This window comes from Capricornis sumatraensis, chromosome 13 (assembly GCF_032405125.1).
Source record: "Capricornis sumatraensis isolate serow.1 chromosome 13, serow.2, whole genome shotgun sequence".
Classification (NCBI taxonomy): Eukaryota; Metazoa; Chordata; class Mammalia; order Artiodactyla; family Bovidae; genus Capricornis; species Capricornis sumatraensis.
The window spans coordinates 742,067-762,421 of NC_091081.1; positions in this window are offsets into that span (position 1 = coordinate 742,067).

Consider the following 20,355-nt stretch of genomic DNA (forward strand, 5'->3'; position numbering starts at 1 on the left):
TTCCAGTCCTGTGGCCACTGCTGAGTTTTCCAAATTTGCTGGTATCTTGAGTGCAGCACTTTCACAGCATCATCTTTTAGGATTTGAAATAGCTCCACTGGAATTCCATCACTTCCACTAGCTTTGTTCATAGTGATGCTTCCTAAGGCCCACTTGAATTCGCATTCCATGATGTCTAGCTCTAGGTGAGTGATCACACCATCATGGATATCTGGGTCGTGAAGATCTGTCTGGTACAGTTATTCTGTGTATTCTTGCCACCTCTTCTTAATATCTTCTACTTCTGTTAGGTCCATACAGTTTCTGTCCTTTCTTGTGCCCATATTTGTATGAAATATTCCTTTGGTATCTCTAGCCCATCCTAAAGGAGATCAGTCCTAGGTGTTCACTGGGAGGACTGATGTTGAAGCTGAAGCTTCAGTACTTTGGCCACCTATGCTGAGAGCTGACTCATTTGCAAAGACCCTGATGCTGGGAAAGATTGAGGGCAGGAGTAGAAGGGGACAACAGAGGATGAGATGGTTGTATGGCATCACCAACACAATGGACATGGGTTTGGGTGGACTCTGGAAGTTGGTGATGGGCAGGCAGGCCTGGCGTGCTGCGGTTCATGGGGTTGCAAAGAGTTGGACACGACTGAGTGACTGAACTGAACTGAACTGAATTTTCTTGAAAAGATCTCTAGTTTTTCCCATTCTATTGTTTTCTTCTATTTCTTTGCACTGATCACTGAGGAAGGCTTTCTTATCTCTCCTTGCTATTCTTTGGAACTCTGAATTCAAGTGGGTATATCTTTGCTTTTCACCTTTGCCTTTAGCTTCCCTTCTTTACTCAGCTATTTCTAAGGCCTCCTCAGACAACAGTTTTGCCTTTTTGCATTTCTTTTTCTTGGAGATGGTCTTGATCACTGCCTCCTGTACAGTGTCACAAACTTCCATCCATAGTGCTTCAGACACTCTATCTATCAGATCTAATCCCTTGAATCTATCTGTCACTTCCACTGTATAATCATAAGGGATTTGATTTGGGTCATACCTGAATGGTCTAGTGGTTTTCTCCACTTTCTTCAGTTGAATAATGAATTTGGCAATAAGGAGTTCATGATCTGAACCACAGTCGGCTCCTGGTTTTGTTTTTGCTGACTGTATAGAGCTTCTCCATCTTTGGCTGCAAAGAATATAATCAGTCTGATTTCAGTATTGACCATCTGGTGATGTCCATGTGTAGAGTCATCTCTTGTGGTGTTGGAAGAGTGTTTGCTATGACCAGTGCGTTCTCTTGGCAAAACTCTGTCAGCTTTTGCTCTGCTTCATTCTGTACTCCATGGCCAAACTTGCCTGTTACTCCAGGTATCTCCTGACTTCCTGCTTTTTCATTCCAGTCCCCTATGATGAAAAGGTCATCTTTTTTCGGTGTTAATTCTAGAAGCCCTTGTAGGTCCTCATAGAACTGTTCAACATCAGCTTCTTCAGCATTACTGGTTGGGGCATGGTCTTGGATTACTGTCATAATGAATGGTTTGCCTTGGAAACAGATCATTCTGTCATTTTTGAGACTGCACCCAAGTACTGCATTTTGGACTCTTTTGTTGACTATGAGGGCTACTCCATTTCTTCAAAGGGATTCTTGCCTGCAGTAATAGATATAATGATCATGTGAATTAAATTTGCCCATTCCAGTGCATTTTAGTTCACTGATTCCTAAAATGTTGATGTTCACTCTTGTCACCTCCTGTTTGACCACTTCCAATTTGCCTTGATTCATGAACATAACACAGCATCGGACTTAACTTCCATCACCAGTAACATCCACAACTGGGCATTGTTTTTGCTTTGGCTCTATCTCTTCATTGTTTCTGGAGTCATTTCTCCACTCTTCTCATAACTACTATATAATCTCACAATTCCATCTCTGGGTATTGTATCCAAAGAAAATGAAAATTACCATGGAGAAGACATACTTGCACTTTCATGTTCATAGTAGTTACCATAGCCAAGATATGGAAACAGCCCACGTGCTCATCAATAGATGATTCGTTGAAGAAGGTATGAAATGTGTATATACACACACACACGCATACATACATATATATACATGCATATATGCACATACACAAAATAGAATATTACTCAGCATAAAAAGAATATAAGAGATTCCGGTTGGATCCCTAGGTTGGGAAGATTCCCTGGAGAAGGAAATGGCAACCTACTCCAGTATTCTTGCCTGGAGAATCCCATGGACAGAGAGGAGCCTGAAGGGCTGCAGTCCATAGGGTAACAAAGAGCCAGACATGGCTGAAGTGACCTTACATGCACACAATAAAATAAAATATTGCTATTTTCATCAATATAAATGGATCTAGAGGTTATTATACTAAATGAAATAAGTCACACAAAGAAAGGCAAATTATATATATATATATATATAATTTATATGTGAATTCTAAAGAAATAATGCAAATGAATATATATACAGTGAATCTATATACAGAAATAGATTGGCCAACATAGAAAACACACTTATGAGGAAGGATAAATTGGGAGTATTGGATAAATAGATACAAGCTACCATATATAAAATAAGCAACAAGGCATTACTTTATAGCTCAAGGAACTATATTCAATATCTTATAATAACCTATAATGAAAAATAATCTGAAATATATATAACTGAATCATTCTTGGTACACTTGAAACTAACACAGTATTGTAAATCAACTATACTATATTCTGTTAAAAAAAAAAAAAGACAAGGGAAAGAATAGATATAACAAAAGGAGCATCATCTGATTCTCATGCTCATGTCACCATTATTTAAAACACTTTATGAGATGGTCTGTTTCTAGGAAAACTGACCTTATTAAGATCTGTTCTAAGACAACAAAATGAGTACACAATGAATCAATTATTGCAAAGATTCCTAGATTATTTTTGATTTTAGATATGGTCACAAACTACAAAAGTTTTTTTTTTTTAAGAAATAGTACACTAACTGTGAAAAATTGAAATGTATATTATATCATTGTCTGTAATTGAAAATGACTTAATAATATATTTGAACCATAGCTTTACATTAAAAGAGGAAAGCATTTTTACAGATCTTTGACTGTAAAAGCAAGTCTATAGTCAAAATTTAGGGACTGCTCTGTAAATTTCTAATGCCTTTTATTTTTAATCTCTGTGTGTGGCTTAAGGGATCTTAGTTCCCAGACCAGAAATTAAACTAGGGTCCCAGCAGTGAAAGCCTCGAGTCCTAACCACTGAACCTCGAGGGTATTCTCTCTAATGCTGTCTTAGTAAAATCTTTATTTAGTTTAACAGAATTTACGTCTTTCAACAGAATGTTTTTAGAAAAGTTTAAGCTAATAATAAATCAAGCATTAAGATATGGTTAATCAAAATGCCCCAAACCAAAAAATAGTAATGTAAAGATTTATTCAACATATTTGAAAGGTAATACAAAAAAGATGCTATCTTATTAATCCAGAATTTGCTGCAATATATTATGTGCTCAAGTATCAGCTAACTACTTTGGCCAGAATTATACACTTTAACAATGAGGACAAATCGTACCAAATTTAGAATGAATAATCTATTATTAATATTAACTTTTTGGTATCAGTTCAGTTCTGTCACTCAGTCATGTTCGACTCTTTGAGACCCCATGGACTGCAGCACAACAAGCTTCCCTGTCCATCACCAACTCCCAGAGCTTGTTCACACTCATGTCCATTGAGTCAGTGATGCCATCCAACTATCTCATCCTCTGTAGTCCCCTTCTCTTCCCGCCTTCAGTCTTTTCCAGCATCAGGGTCTTTTCCAGTGAGTGAGTTCTTCACATCAAGTGGCCAAAATATTGGAGCTTCAGCTTCACCATCAGTCCTTCCAATGAATATTCAGGACTGACTTCCTTTATGATTGAATAGTTGGATCTCCTTGCAGTCCAAGGGACTGTCAAGAGTCTTCTCCAACGCCACAGTTTGAAAACATCAATTCTTCACCGCTCAGCTTTCTTTATAGTCCAACTCTCACATCCATACATGACTACTGGAAAAACCACAGCTTTGACTAGAAGGACCTTTGTTGGCAAACTAATGTCTCTGCTTTTTAATATGCTATCTAGGTTGGTCATAGCTTTTCTTTCAAGGAGTAAGTATCTTTTAATTTCATGGCTGCAGTCGCTATCTGCAGTAATTTTGGAGCCCAAGAAAATAGTCTGTCCTTGTTTCCCCATTTGCCATGAACTGATGGGACTGGATGCTGTGATCTTGGTTTTTTGAATGTTGAGTAGTTTTAAGCCAGCTTTTTCATTCTTCTCTTTCACCTTCATCAAGAGGCTCTTTAGTTCCTCCTCACTCTCTGTTATAGGGTGGTATCATCTGCATATCTGAGGTTATTGATATTTCTCCCTACAATCTTGATTCCAGCTTATGCATCATCCAGTCTGGCATTTTGCAAGATGTACTCTGCATATAAGTTAAATGAGCAAGGTGACAATATACAGCCTTTACATCCTCCTTTCCCAATTTAGAACCAGTCCATTATTCCATGTCCACTTCTAACTATTGCTTCTTGACCTGTGTACAGATTTCTCAGGAGGCAGGTCAGGTGGTCTGGTATTCCCATCTCTTGAAGAATTTTCCACAGTTTGATGTGATTCACACAGTCAAAGGCTTTGGTGTAGTCAATAAAGCAGAAGTAGATGTTTTTCTGGAACTCTTGTCTTTATATGATCCAATGGATGTTGGCAACTTGATCTCTGTTTCCTCTGCCTTTTCTAAATCCAGCTTGAACATCTGAATTCTCAGTTCACATACTGTTGAAGCCTTGCTTGGAGAATTTTGAGCATTACTTTGATAGTGTGTGAATGCCATCACCTTCTCTGATATTACTGAATACCTAAGCCAATTTACCTAGTGGGCTAGAGTTCATATGGTCGCAAAAAGTTGGACACGACTGAGTGACTAACACTACACTATCCATAAGTGGAATTGCTAGATCATATGGCAATTTTTAAAATTTCTTTTTAGAAATGTTCACACTCATCTCCACAAAACTACCATTTTCTGTTTCCACCACCATGCACAAGGGTTCCAGTTTCTCCACACCTTTGTCAATACTTTCTCTCACACTCTTTTTCTTTTTGGCCACAGCTTATGGCATGTTGGATCTTAGTTGCCTGACCAGCAATCAAACCCATACCCCCTGCAGTGTAATCACAGAGTTGTAACCACTAGACCGCCAGAGAAGTCCTGTTGAACATCTTCTCATATGCTTATTAACCCTGCATATGTCTTCTTTAAGAAAATATCTTTTCACATTGTTTGCTTTTTTCAGTTACGTTTAAAAGTTCTTTGTTCCAGACGTTAAGCCCTTATCAAATTTATGAATTGTAAATATGATCTCTCATTCTGTCGGTTGCATTTTCACTTGGTTGAAAATGTCTTTGACACAAAAGTTTTTAATATTTAGGAAGTCCAGTGTGTGCATTAAAAAAATTTTATGGCCTGTGTCTAGGGTGTCTTATCCATTAAATCATTAGCAGACATGAAATAAAAAGACGCTTATTCCTTGGAAGAAAAGTTATGACCAACCTAGATAGCATATTCAAAAGCAGAGACATTACTTTGCCAACTAAGGTCCATCTAGCCAAGGCTATGGTTTTTCCAGTGGTCATGTATGAATGTGAGAGTTGGACTGTGAAGAAGGCTGAGCGCTGAAGAATTGATGCTTTTGAACTGTGGTGTTGGAGAAGACTCTTGAGGGTCCCTTGGACTGCAAGGAGATCCAACCAGTCCCTTCAGAAGGAGATCAGCCCTGGGATTTCTTTGGAAGGAATGATGCTAAAGCTGAAACTCCAGTACTTTGACCACCTCATGCGAAGAGTTGACTCATTGGAAAAGACTCTAATGCTGGGAGGGATTGGAGGCAGGAGGAGAAGCGGACGACCGAGGATGAGATGGCTGGATGGCATCACTGACTCGATGGAGGTGAGTCTGAGTGAACCCTGGAAGTTGGTGATGGACAGGGAGGCCTGGCGTGCTGCGATTTATGGGGTCCCAAAGAGTCAGACACGAATAAACGACTGAACTTAACTTAACTGAAAACCTACTTTGTCAAGTTGCTAAAATGATTACTATTGAACTTCATTTCCAGATATTAAAAAAAAAAAAGTTTGGTTGGTGCAGTAGGACAGCAGCCTTAGAGCCAGTGGCATGAGGGATGGGGCCATGACATGTGACAGCATGGTGAGAGGAATATGCTTGGTGGGAAAGTGTGAGGTGTGCACAGAGAATGGTAGCTTCTCCAGTGTTTATACTCTCTACATAATGATGGGAACTGTGAGAGACACAGTTGGAATTGTCCCCAAGTCAGCTCATCTTCAAAGCTAGCCATTCATTTCACTGATTGCACTGATGTGTAGAGTTTCTTAATCCTATGAGAAGGGGCTTATCCCTTAACTGTAGGATAATAATGAGAGTGTGAGGTGACTCCTAAATCCAAGAACTCATGATCCTCCTCAGTGTGATGTATCCAGTGTATGGAGTCAATTTTAAAAGAGTTTAGAATGACTGGAAAAGACCCAGTTCAAGCCCAAAGGATGAACTGTCTGTTATTCACACGCTAAGCAGAGTGAAAATCCTGGCTTAAAACTCAACATGCAAAAAACCAAGATCATGTCATCCGGTCCCATTACTTCATGACAAATAGATGGCAAAACAATGGAATCAGAGACAGACTTTATTTTCTTGGGTTCCAAAATCACTGCAGATGGTGACTGCAGCCATGAAATTAAAAAACACTTGCTCCTTGGAAGAAAAGTCATGACGAACCTAGACAGTATATTAAAAATCAGAGACATTACTCTGCCAACAAAGTTCCGTCTAGTCAAAGCTATGGTTTTTCCAGTAGTCATGTATGGATGTGAGAGTTGGACCATAAAGAAGGCTTAACACCAAAGAACTGATGCTTTTGAGCTGTGGTGTTTGAGAAGACTCCTGAGAGTCCCTTGGACTGCAAGGAGATCCAACCAGTCAATCCTAAAGGAAATCAATCTTGAATATTAATTAGAAGGACTGATGCTGAAGCTGAAGCTCCAATACTTTGGCTACCTGATGTGAAGAACTGACTGATTGGAAAAGATTCTGATGCTGGGAAATATTGAAGGCAGAGGAGAAGGGGATGACAGAAGATCAGATGGTTCGATGGCATCACTGACTCAATGGACATGGCTGAACAAACTCTGGGAGACGGTGATGGACAGGAAGCCTGGCGTGCTGCAGTCCTTGGGGTTGCAAAGAGTTGGGCACAACTGAGTGACCAAACAACAACAAAGCTGGACTCAGGTGAGAACTTGAGACATTGGCTCATCAGCCCCTGTTCCTTTTCACTGATTTCTTCTAGTTTGTATATGGGAGAGATGAACTTATATGTAAAGGTGAGCTGCAGTGCCATTTCTCCTCTATGAATGCGATATGGACACTGACCCCCGTCACCCTGTAGGTGAAAGAACTGATCGATGTCACTAAAGGTAAAACCATCCTCCCACCACGGTGCCACATGCAATGGGAAACTGAGAAGCGACTTACAGGTGGTGTCAGGTGTACACCTGTAGTAGTAGTAGGGTGACTCGCATTGAAGGAAAAAAATGTGTTACAACCCAGTTATTTTTGTTTGTTTGTTTTGGCCATATGGCATACAGGATATTAGTTCCCTGACCAGGGATGGAACCAACACCCCCTGCAGTGGAAACATGGAGTCTTAACCACTGGGCCACCAGGGAAGTGCCTCACAATCCAATTATGATTCCCATGATTCACACAAAGGGCACAGGGGTTGAAATTGAAGACATTTTAAAATGCCTATTAAAGAGACTCACAGACTTAGAAAACGAATTTATGATTGTGGGGAAGAAGGGATAGTTAGGGACGTTGGGAAGGTCATGTACACACTGCTGTGTTTAAAATGGATAACCAGCAAAGATCTATTGTATAGTGTGTGGTGCTCTGCTCAATGTTGTGTGCCAGGCTGGATGGGAGGGGTGTTAGGGGGAGACTGGATGCACCTACATATATGGCTGAGTCCCTTCTCTGTTCACCTGAAACTACCACAACATTGTTAATTGGCTGTACCTCAATACAAAAAAAAGTTCAAAGTTAAAAAAAGATTAATAGAATATTAGAAAGTTATAAAATAAATGAATAAATAAAAACACCAAAAGAATATTAGACAGTTATTAAATAAATACATAAATAAAAACACCTACTGAGGGCTGAACTGAAAATGTCAACATTTAGTGACAGTTCCCACATCTCAAATAACCCATTTTGTTTCAGTGCTAATGGAAAGAGTGAAATTGTCTTGCGTTTCTGTGTTTGGGGGTAAAAAACCCACAAATCTTAACTATTCTTTAAGACAATATGTTTGTATCTTCCAAATATTTACTGAATGTCACTCTTTTTAAAATAAGACACATATCCTGGATATGTCCATTGAACTTTGAAAAAGGAAAGTTCTTCATTTTTCCTTCCTCAGTGATAGAGGACCATAATCCTTGGGTCAGGAAACTTTGTGTCATTGTTAAAGTGGTGACTGCACTAATTAGCTGTAAAATGGAGGTGAATAGGGATGCTAAGTATTTTCCAAAAGTTTGTGCTTCTGAGATTCAGTGGGCATATAATCAAGTGCCCACTTGATTAAAAAGACGTTTTAAAATTATTAAGACATAGCCTTGTAGAATCTAGAAGCCAGATGTGTATAGCCATAATATGAATTATTTAAGTGAATTTCTCTATGCATAAAATGTAGTGAACATTACCTTTAGCTTGAAGAGAAAGCCAGGTATGTCTCCTTCCATATTATTAAACTCTACTGTTGCCCTTGGCCTTTAAATTATCTTTAATGTAGATTTAGGTTCTGCCCGATGTGACACTTGCTATGACCCCCAAGGAGCACTTTCTAACATTTACTATCAATAATATCCATGAATTCAAAGTCTTACCTCTGGATGTGAGGGCCAGCTGACTGGCACACCTGTCACCCTAGTGATCACCAAAGTTGACCTGGCTGACAAAGCGGGTGATCCCCTCTGTCCCACCACTCCACACGTGTGTCCTCCTTTCTGCTTTTGCATGCTCTTGGTTCCCCAGGCCCCAAGCTCTCTCTCCTCTGAGGGACCTCCGTGAGCGGAAAGCATTTTTCCCAAGCTCATACAGCACAGTGGGTCGTGGTTGGAGAACTAAGGTTAACAGACCTTTCAAGTGCACCGAACCCTTGGGGTTAGCCAACATAAGCATCCAAGGAAAGAAACAGTCCCTCTTGCGTGTAGCTTGTCTATCCTAGGAGATAGGGTGTGCGCTCAGTCTCTCAGATTTGAGAGTGGTGGGTTGTAAAGCCCCAGGCCCTGTCCCATGGAGGACACTATGGAAACGGCCCAAGTGCAGGCAGGACTGTAGGTATTTCAGAATCCCCGTCATACTGTGACCTCCAGACGGATCACCAGGGCAGTAGGTTTGCCTGATCCATGGCAGAGCTGTCTCCAACTTCTCTCTCCTCTCTCACTTGTCACTTCCATTGTGTCTGTTCTTCCTTAACTACCCTCCCGTGGTCCCCAACTTCAGAGTCTGTTTCTGTTTGTGCACACCTCTGCAGTTATGATAATGCAGAGAGATAAATGGCCTGAATTGTAAGGGGATGGCTCGTGTTCACCAAGATCTTAAGATGTTTCATTTCCAAACTAAATATGATGGAGGGATTGAGTGGTGGCCTACGAAGCTGGAATCATCACTTTTCTTCTGGATTCTGCCCACACACGTGCATGTATGTTCACTCGCTCTGTTGTGTCCAGCTCGTTGTGACTTATGGACTGCAGCCCGCCAGCATTTTCTGTCCATGGGATTCTCCAGGCAAGAATACTGGCATGGGTTGCCACTTTCTCCTCTGGGGAATCTTCCCAACTCAGGGACTGAACCCACATTTCCTGCATCTCCTGCACTGGCAGGCGAATTCTTTATCGCTGAGCCAGCTGGGAAGCCCCTTATGCCCACATACTGAGCTCTAAACCAGTCTCCACCTCTTGAGGGTCTCAGTTTCCCAATTATACAGAGTTTTTGGACACAGAATTGCATAAATGCATGCATGGGTGGGCATTTTCTCAGGCTCCATCAACACTGGATGGGTTCCTGGTGTGTGTGGGCTCAGGAGACACAGGTGCAAAGGTATCCTAATGTGGGCAGATGCAGGTGGATCCGTAGCAGGAGTAGCCAGGACTCCTGCCAAAGTCCCAACTGAAACAAGTGGCCACGGTTGGGCCCCATGACAGTGAGTGCATCTGAAACCCACCTCCTTGCATAAACACGCACCCTAGACCAAGGGCCCTATTCTGCTCAGAAGCTGATCTGTTTGCAGTGCTCCTGCATGCAGCCTCTTAAGTACCTCACATCCTCTGGATTCCAGAGGGCAAACATAATTTTACATGCAAGTAGTTCTCAGTGAGGCAATGGGAGTGGAAGTGACATTTACCCATGTACAGGCTCATTTCCCCCTTAGGACTAAGTGGAATAAACCCAACCAATTCAACAAGAGTTGAAGTCACATGTTGATTATGGCACATCCACACACTGAAGGTTGCTGGTTCAGTTCAGTTCAGTTGCTCAGTCGTGTCCGACTCTTTTCAACCCCATGAATCACAGCATGCCAGGCCTCTCTGTCCATTACCAACTCCCAGAGTTTACCCAAACTCACATCCATCGAGTCGGTGATGCCATCCAGCCATCTCATTCTCTGTCATCCCCTTCTCCTCCTGCCCCCAATCCCTCCAAGCATCAGGGTATCTTCCAATGAGTCAACCCTTCACATGAGGTGGCCAAAGTATTGGAGTTTCACCTTCAGCATCAGTCCTTCCAATGAACACCCAGGACTGATCTCCTTTAGGATGGACTGGTTAGAGCTCCTTGCAGTCCAAGGGACTCTCAAGAGTCTTCTCCAACACCACAGTTCAAAAGCATCAATTCTTGGGCGCTCAGCCTTCTTCACAGTCCAATTCTCACATCCATACATGACAACTGGAAAAACCATAGCCTTGACTAGACAGACCTTTGTTGGAAAATAATTAATGTCTCTACTTTTTAATATGCTATCTAGGTTGGTCATAACTTTCCTTCCAAGGAGTGAGCGTCTTTTAATTTCATGGCTGCAGTCACCATCTGCAGTCATTTTGGAGCCCCCCAAAATAAAGTCTGACACTGTTGCCAGTGTTTCCACATCTATTCTCCAAGAAGTGATGGGATCAGATGCCATGATCTTATTAGTTTTCTGAATGTTGAGTTTTAAGCCGACTTTTTCACTCTCCTCCTTCACTTTCATCAAGAGGCTTTTTAGTTCCTCTTCTCTTTCTGCTATAAAGGTGGCGTCATCTGCACATCTGAGGTTATTGATATTTCTCCCAGAAATCTTGATTCCAGCTTGTGCTTCTTCCAGCCGAGACTTTCTCAGGATGTACTCTGCATATCAGTTAAATACGCAAGGAGACAATACACAGCACTGACGTACTCCTTTTCCTATTTGGAACCAGTCTGTTGTCCCATGTCCAGTTCTAACTGGTGCTTCCTGACCTGCATATAGGTTTCTCAAAAGGCAGGTCAGGTGGTCTGGTATTCCCATCTCTTGCAGAATTTTCCACAGTTTACTGTGATCCACACAGTCAAAGGTTTTGTCATAGTCAATAGAGCAGAAATAGATGTTTTTCTGGAACTCTCTTGCTTTTTCCATGATCCAGAAGATGTTGGCAATTTGATCTCTGGTTCCTCTGCCTTTTCTAAAACCAGCTTGAACATCTGGAAGTTCACGGTTCACGTATTGCTGAAGCCTCGCTTGCAGAATTTTGAGCATTACTTTACTAGCGTGTGAGAGGAGTGAAATTGTGCAGTAGTTTGAGCATTCTTTGGCATTGCCTTTCTTTGGAATTGGAATGAAAACTGACCTTTTCCAGTCCTGTGGCCACTGCTGAGTTTTCCAAATTTGCTGGCATACTGAGTATAGCACTTTCACAGCATCACCTTTCAGAATTTGAAATAGCTCCACTGGAATTTCATCACCTCCACTAGCTTTGTTCGTAGGGTTGCTTTCTAAGGCCCACTTGACTTCACATTCCAAGATAGCTGGCTCTAGGTGAGTGATCACACCATCATGATTATCTGGGTCATGAAGATCTTTTCGGTACCATTATTCTGTGTATTCTTGCCACCTCTTCTTAGTATCTTTTGCTTCTGTTAGGTCCATACCATTTCTGTCCTTTATCGAGCCCATCTTTGCATGAAATGTTCCCTTGGTGTCTCTAATGTTCTTCCTTAATGAAATCAACAAGCAGAATCATTTGTTATTTGAGAGCCTCTGTTGAGGTGTGTTATGTGAAGGAAATAGAAGTTTATAAAAAGTTCAACTAATATGTTCATATACATCTGTTACAGCAGCTAACTTAGAAACAAAAGAATTTTGCAGAGTTTTTCAAGAAAGAGTTTGTGCCAAAATCTGAAAGCAGCATATATTGCTTGAGGTTCTGAAAAAGGATAAATTAAAAAATTCTTGGGTTCGTTTATTTAAGAAACATAGATTGTGTTCTCTCTAAGAAATTGTTTGGATATTCAAGATGTATCATATTTCAAATCTATTACTATTGTTTTGTCTTCAGGTGTTTTACAGCTGGAATGAGTGCTGCTTACTTTCTAGTGCATAAAATATAATTAATAAGAGGATCATGAGCTTAATGTTCTTCCTTATTTCTTTATATTTTAAGAGCAATTGATGAGAGAGAAGCACAGTTTGATCACCTCCCTGACAAGCTCCAAGACTTCCCAGCTACATTTCTCTGCTTCAGATAGGTATTGCTTCCTTGGAATCTTCTCTGGAACTCGGTTCCCAGAGAATAATATACAAACAGCATGCCTGAACCCTCTCATGTTTCACCACAGCACTAACTGCTTTCTGCTTTACAAGATAATTGTTTTACGTTTGTTACTACCAGCATGTCTGTCCTACATGATTATAAGGTACAGAATAGATCGCAGACATCTAGAACATTTAGCACATCAGATGATCAATGACCACTGATTAATGAGAAATGAATCCACACTCTTACCTAGATGGTCTCACCCATCATCAATGCCATTTATATTTACATGCAGCCCAAACCGATCCTCTGATCTCTAAACCCATATCCAACTACGTTCTCAACATTCATTTCAATATATCATAGGAATCTCTAAGTTAACATATCCAAAACCAAACTTTTAATTCATATCCCAATATGTTACTTCAGACTCCTGCTAATGAAAGTAAAACTAATGACTTGATGGTGGTATTAGAATAAGCACTCAGGGGCTTCCCTCGTGGTCCAGTGGTTAAGAATCCACCTGCCAATATAGGGGACACAGGTTCCAACCCTGGCCTGGGAAGGTCCCACATAACCACCAGCCAACTAAGCTCCCAAGTCACACCTACTGAGCTCATGTGCTTCAGCTATTGAAGCCCATGCACCTAGAGCCCGTGCTCTTTAACACAAGAAGCCATCACAATGAGAAGTCTGATCACCACAAGGAAAAGTAGCCCTCACTCCCTTCAACTAGAGAAAGCCCACGCACAGCAACAAAGACCCAGTGCAACCAAAAATAAATCAATAAATTCATTTATTTAAAAAACAAAGAATAAACACTTAGATCCCTGACTTTATCTTTTGCTTCAAGCCTTATCATTTATCAAGCAACCTGGGTATCCATGTCTATCAGTGGTTTCTGCATGGTAACAGAGAACAGAGTGATCGACAGAGAGCAGTTAAAAACTTTGTACCAGCTACAGTTATACAATATTGCAGTTTAAAGGTGTATAGTGCTTGGGCTTGCCCGAGTGATAGCACCTTTTTATACAATCCATTTCTGAGATCTGCTTTCATTTGCAGATCCAAGAACTGTAATTGTTAGAGTTCTGAATATTCATCAAATTCTGAGAAATATCTCAGGCTAATGTTTGAACTGGATATTAAGGAAATAGTTGGCAGTGGGAGACATTCTCCTAATTTACCTTAAAGGCATATATCTTTAAATGGTTCAGATGATCCAGGACCTTTTTTTTTTTTTTTTTTTGCATCTTTAAATTTTTTTTTTTTACTTTATTTTACTTTACAATACTGTATTGGTTTTGCCATACATTAACATGAATCCACCACGGGTGTACATGAGTTCCCAATCCTGAACCCCCCCTCCCACCTCCCTCCCTATACCATCTCTCTGGTCATCCCAGTGCACCAGCCCCAAGCATCCTGAATCCTGCATCGAACCTAGACTGGCGATTCATTTCTTACATGATATTATACATGTTTCAATGCCATTCTCCCAAATCATCCCACCCTCTCCCTCTCCCTCTGAGTCCAAAAGTCTGCTCTATACCTCTGTGTCTCGCTTGCTGTCTCGCATACAGGGTTATCATTATCATCTTTCTAAATTCCATATATATGTGTTAGTATACTGTATTGGTGTTTTTCTTTCTGGCTTACTTCACTCTGGATAATTGGCTCCAGTTTCATCCACCTCATTAGAACTGGTTCAAATGTATTTTTTAATGGCTGAGTAATACTCCATTGTGTATATGTACCACAGCTTTCTTATCCATTCATCTGCTGATGGACATCTATGTTGCTTCCATGTCCTGGCTATTATAAACAGTGCTGTGATGAACATTGGGGGTACACCTGTCTCTTTCAATTTTGGTTTCCTCAGTGTGTATGCCCAGCAGCAGGATTGCTGGGTCATAAGGCAGTTATATTTGCAATTTTTTAAGGAATCTGCACACTGTTCTCCATAGTGGCTATACTAGTTTGCATTCCCACCAACAGTGTAAGAGGGTTCCCATTTCTCCACACTCTCTCCAGCATTTATTGCTTGTAGACTTTTGGATCACAGCCATTCTGACTGGCGTGAGATGGTACGTCATTGTGGTCTTGATTTGCATTTCTCTGATAATGTTGAGCAACTTTTCATGTGTTTGTTAGCCATCTGTATGTCTTCTTTGGAGAAATGTCTATTTAATTCTTTGGCCCATTTTTTGATTGAGTCATTTATTTTTCTGGAATTGAGCTGATTGAGTTGCTTGTATATTTTGGGGATTAGTTGTTTGTCAGTTGCTTCATTTGCTATTTTTTTCTCCCATTTAGAAGGCTGTCTTTTCACCTTGCTTATAGTTTCCTTTGTTGTGCAGAAGCTTTTAATTTTAATTAGATCCCATTTGTTTATTTTTGCTTTTATTTCCAGTATTCTGGGAGGTGGGTCGTAGATGATCCTGCTATGATTTATGTTGGAGAGTGCTTTGCCTATGTTCTCCTCTAGGAGTTTTATAGTTTCTGGTCTTACGTTGAGATCTTTAATCGATTTTGAGTTTATTTTTGTGTGCAGTGTTAGAAAGTGATCTAGTTTCATTCTTTTAGAAGTGGTTGACCAGTTTTCCCAGCACCACTTGTTAAAGAGATTGTCTTTACTCCATTGTATATTCTTGCCTCCTTTGTCGAAGATAAGGTGTCCATAGGTGTGTGGATTTATCTCTGGGCTTTCTATTTTATTCCATTGATCTATATTTCTTTTCTTTTTTTTAATTTAATTTTTATTTTTACTTTATTTTACTTTACAATACTGTATTGGTTTTGCCATACATTGACATGAATTCACCACGGGTGTACATGCATTCCCAAACATGAACCCCCCTCCCACCTCCCTCCCCACAACATCTCTCTGGGTCATCACCGTGCACCAGCCCCAAGCATGCTGTATCCTGCGTCGGACATAGACTGGCGATTCGATTCTTACATGATAGTATACATCTTTCAATGCCATTCTCCCAAATCATCCCACCCTCTCCCTCTCCCTCTGATTCCAAAAGTCCGTTATACACATCTGTGTCTCTTTTGCTGCCTTGCATACAGGGTCGTCATTGCCATCTTTCTAAATTCCATATATATGTGTTAGTATACTGTATTGGGGTTTTTCTTTCTGGCTTACTTCACTCTGTATAATCGGCTCCAGTTTCATCCATCTCATCAGAACTGATTCAAATGTATTCTTTTTAATGGCTGAGTAATACTCCATTGTGTATATGTACCACAGCTTTCTTATCCATTCATCTGCTGATGCACATCTAGGTTGTTTCCATGTCCTGGCTATTATAAACAGTGCTGCGATGAACATTGGGGTACATGTGTCTCTTTCAGTTCTGGTTTCCTCGGTGTGTATGCCCAGCAGTGGGATTGCTGGGTCATAAGGTAGTTCTATTTCCAATTTTTTAAGGAATCTCCACACTGTTCTCCATAGTGGCTGTACTAGTTTGCATTCCCACCAACAGTGTCAGAGGGTTCCCTTTTCTCCACACCCTCTCCAGCATTTATTGCTTGCAGATTTTTGGATCGCATACATTCTGACTGGTGTGAAGTGGTACCTCATTGTGGTCTTGATTTGCATTCCTCTAATAATGAGTGATGTTGAGCATCTTTTCATGTGTTTGTTGGCCATCCGTACGTCTTATTTGGAGAAATGTCTATTTAGTTCTTTGGCCCATTTTTTGATCGGGTCGTTTATTTTTCTGGACTTGAGCTGCATAAGTTGCTTGTATATTTTTGAGATTAGTTGTTTGTCAGTTTCTTCATTCACTATTATTTTCTCCCATTCAGAAGGCTGTCTTTTCACCTTGCTTATAGTTTCCTTTGTTGTGCAGAAGCTTTTAATTTTAATTAGATCCCATTTGTTTATTTTTGCTTTTATTTCCAGAATTCTGGGAGGTGGATCATAGAGGATCCTGCTGTGATTTATGTCGGAGAGTGTTTTGCCTATGTTCTCCTCTAGGAGTTTTATAGTTTCTGGTCTTACATTTAGATCTTTAATCCATTTTGAGTTTATTTTTGTGTGTGGTGTTAGAAAGTGATCTAGTTTCATTCTTTTACAAGTGGTTGACCAGTTTTCCCAGCACCACTTGTTAAAGAGATTGTCTTTACTCCATTGTATATTCTTGCCTCCTTTGTCGAAGATAAGGTGTCCATAGGTGTGTGGATTTATCACTGGGCTTTCTATTTTGTTCCATTGATCTATATGTCTGTCTTTGTGCCAGTACCATACTGTCTTGATGACTGTGGCTTTGTAGTAGAGCCTGAAGTCAGGCAGGTTGATTCCTCCAGTTCCATTCTTATTTCTCAAGATTGCTTTGGCTATTCGAGGCTTTTTGTATTTCCATACAAATCTTGAAATGATTTGTTCTAGTTCTGTGAAAAATACCGCTGGTAGATTGATAGGGGTTGCATTGAATCTGTAAATTGCTTTGGGTAGTATACTCATTTTCACTATATTGCTTCTTCCAGTCCATGAACATGGTATATTTCTCCATCTATTAGTGTCCTCTTTGCTTTCTTTCATCAGTGTTTTATAATTTTCTATATATAGGTCTTTAGTTTCTTTAGGTAGATATATTCCTAAGTATTTTATTCTTTTCGTTGCAATGGTGAATGGAATTGTTTCCTTAATTTCTTTTTCTACTTTCTCATTATTAGTGTATAGGAATGCAAGGGATTTCTGTGTGTTGATTTTATATCCTGCAACTTTACTATATTCATTGATTAGCTCTAGTAATTTTCTGGTGGAGTCTTTAGGATTTTCTATGTAGAAGATCATGTCATCTGCAAACAGTGAGAGTTTTACTTCTTCTTTTCCAATTTGGATTCCTTTTATTTCTTTTTCTGCTCTGATTGCTGTGGCCAAAACTTCCAGAAATGCGTTGAATAGTAGCAGTGAAACTGGGCACCCTTGTCTTGTTCCTGACTTCAGGGGAAATGCTTTCAATTTTTCACCATTGAGGATAATGTTTGCTGTGGGTTTGTCATATATAGCTTTTATTATGTTGAGATATGTCCCTTCTATTCCTGCTTTCTGGAGAGTTTTTATCATAAATGGATGTTGAATTTTGTCAAAGGCCTTCTCTGCATCTATTGAGATAATCATATGGCTTTTATTTTTCAATTTGTTAATGTGGTGAATTACATTGATTGATTTGTGGATATTGAAGAATCCTTGCATCCCTGGGATAAAGCCCACTTGGTCATGGTGTATGATCTTTTTAATGTGTTGTTGGATGCTGATTGCTAGAATTTTGTTAGGGATTTTTGCATCTATGTTCATCAGTGATATTGGCCTGTAGTTTTCTTTTTTTGTGGCATCTTTGTCAGGTTTTGGTATTAGGGTGATGGTGGCCTCTTAGAATGAGTTTGGAAGTTTACACTCTTCTGGAACTTTCTGAAACATTGAAGAATATGTGCACAGAATAGGGGATAATGGAAGAGCAGGTTAAGTAAGCATAGTCTACTCACAAAAAGAGCTAACCCTGGCTCTTCATTTTCCTGACTATTCTTATCTTGTTTTTTTCATTTGAAGTTGTTCAGTGGTGTCCAACACTTTGAAAACCCATGGACCATAGCCTGCCAGGCTCCTTGGCCCATGGGATTTCCCAGGCAAGAATACTGGTGTGGGTTGCCATTTCCTCCTCCAGGGGATCTTCCTGGCCCAGGGATCACTCATGTCTTCTCATCTTCTTCATTACAGGTGGATTCTTTACTGCTGAGCAGTAAAGCCAACTCTCTCGCTGGCCCAGAACATGCTTTGCTATGTTATCCGTGTCTTTCTTGCCTGTTCCAGAACCATCAGACCCCTCTGTGATTAGTGGCATGTAGCTGTTTCCAATTCCAGTCTTGGCTTTATTTCCATAGTGCCTCAATTTAACTATACTCAGTGTCAAAGTTGGCATATGTAAGGGGACCTTTTTTTCCCTGTGAGTGTGATCGTAAAACCCCTGAAACATGCTGTTTAAATAACTGCAGATCATTTAGATTCCAACTGTTGTTTGAATGGCAGAGTTGAGGTTTTGCCTCTGCTGTTTTTATTCTATTTTGCTAGCTGAAACATAATGAGTATAAATCAAGTTACATTGAAGTTCTTTTCCCCTCTTCTTTGAAAGATTATGAGGGTATCTATTACCCTTATCACTAGAAATAATTAGAAGATCACCAGTGAATTAATTTTCTAGAGGAAGCAGGAGTCATTCTCAGGCATAGAAGTCAGACAGTAGCCCCAGGTAGGGCCAATGGGAAGTAACTGATGGGCCATGTGAGCAAGAGAGCAGTGCACTTACTGATGGGTATTTTGTAAGATCAATTTGGATTTTAGAGCTTGAGGATTCAGTGCTTAGGGCACAGAGGGACATGTTTCACTTTGCTTGGAAGATGTCCTGCAATCACTGTGGAGATTCTCTCAAGATCTGGAGGCATTTCAGCATATTGTAGAAAAGCTGTTACATTGAAAGAATCATCTCAATCCTAAAAATATATTTAGAGAGGCGGTTTTAAGATGGCAGAGGAATAGGATGGGGAGACGACTTTCTCCCTCACAAATTCATCAAAAGAACATTTCAACGCTGAGTAAATTCCACAAAACAATTTCTGAATGTTGGCAGAGGACATCAGGCACCCAGAAAAGCAGATCATTGTCTTCAAAAACACGTAGGAAAAAATATAAAAGATGAAAAAAGAGACAAAGGAGGTAGAGAGGGAGCTCTATGGATGGGACTCCCTTCCCGGGAAGAGAATCTTAAGAAGAGAGGTTTCCAAACACCAGGAAACAGTCTTGCTGCTGAGTCCGTGGCAAGCCTTGGAAGAACAGAGGGCAACATAACAGGGAAGAAAAATAAATAAATAATTAAAACCAACAGATTATGAGCCCAACAGTAAATCCCCCAGTGGAGAAGCAGCGCAGACGCCTGCACCCACCACTAGCAAGTGGGGGCTGGGCAGGGAGGCGCGGGAGGTGCGGGCTACAGTGCTTTTTAAGAGTCGGGCCAAAACGCCCCGCGCATAACCAGAGCGAACTAACTTGGGCTAGCAAACCAGACTGTGGGATAGCTACAAGGCAAAAAGCTCGAACATAAGACACCACCAGGACCGTGCACAGAACAAAGGACGGAACAGAAATAGCTGGCTGCAGACCATCCCCCTCCAGTGACCGGCAGCCGGAGCCGTAAGGGCTGGAAGGGGGCAATCGCACCCCAAGAGAGACATTACTTACCAAAATGCAAGCAGGCTTCTTTGCTAAGTAAGACTTCTGGGGGTTCTGGACAGTCATCATCCGCCTGAAAAGGGACGCCAGAGGTACACCCAGAAAACTGAGCAGCAGAGACGGGAAAGGCGATAAATTGCAGCGACCACGCTTGCCAAACACCTGAGCTACTCGGCCCTGGGAAGGGCACAAAACACAGGCCCAACTGAATCTGCACCTCGGAGGGCTAC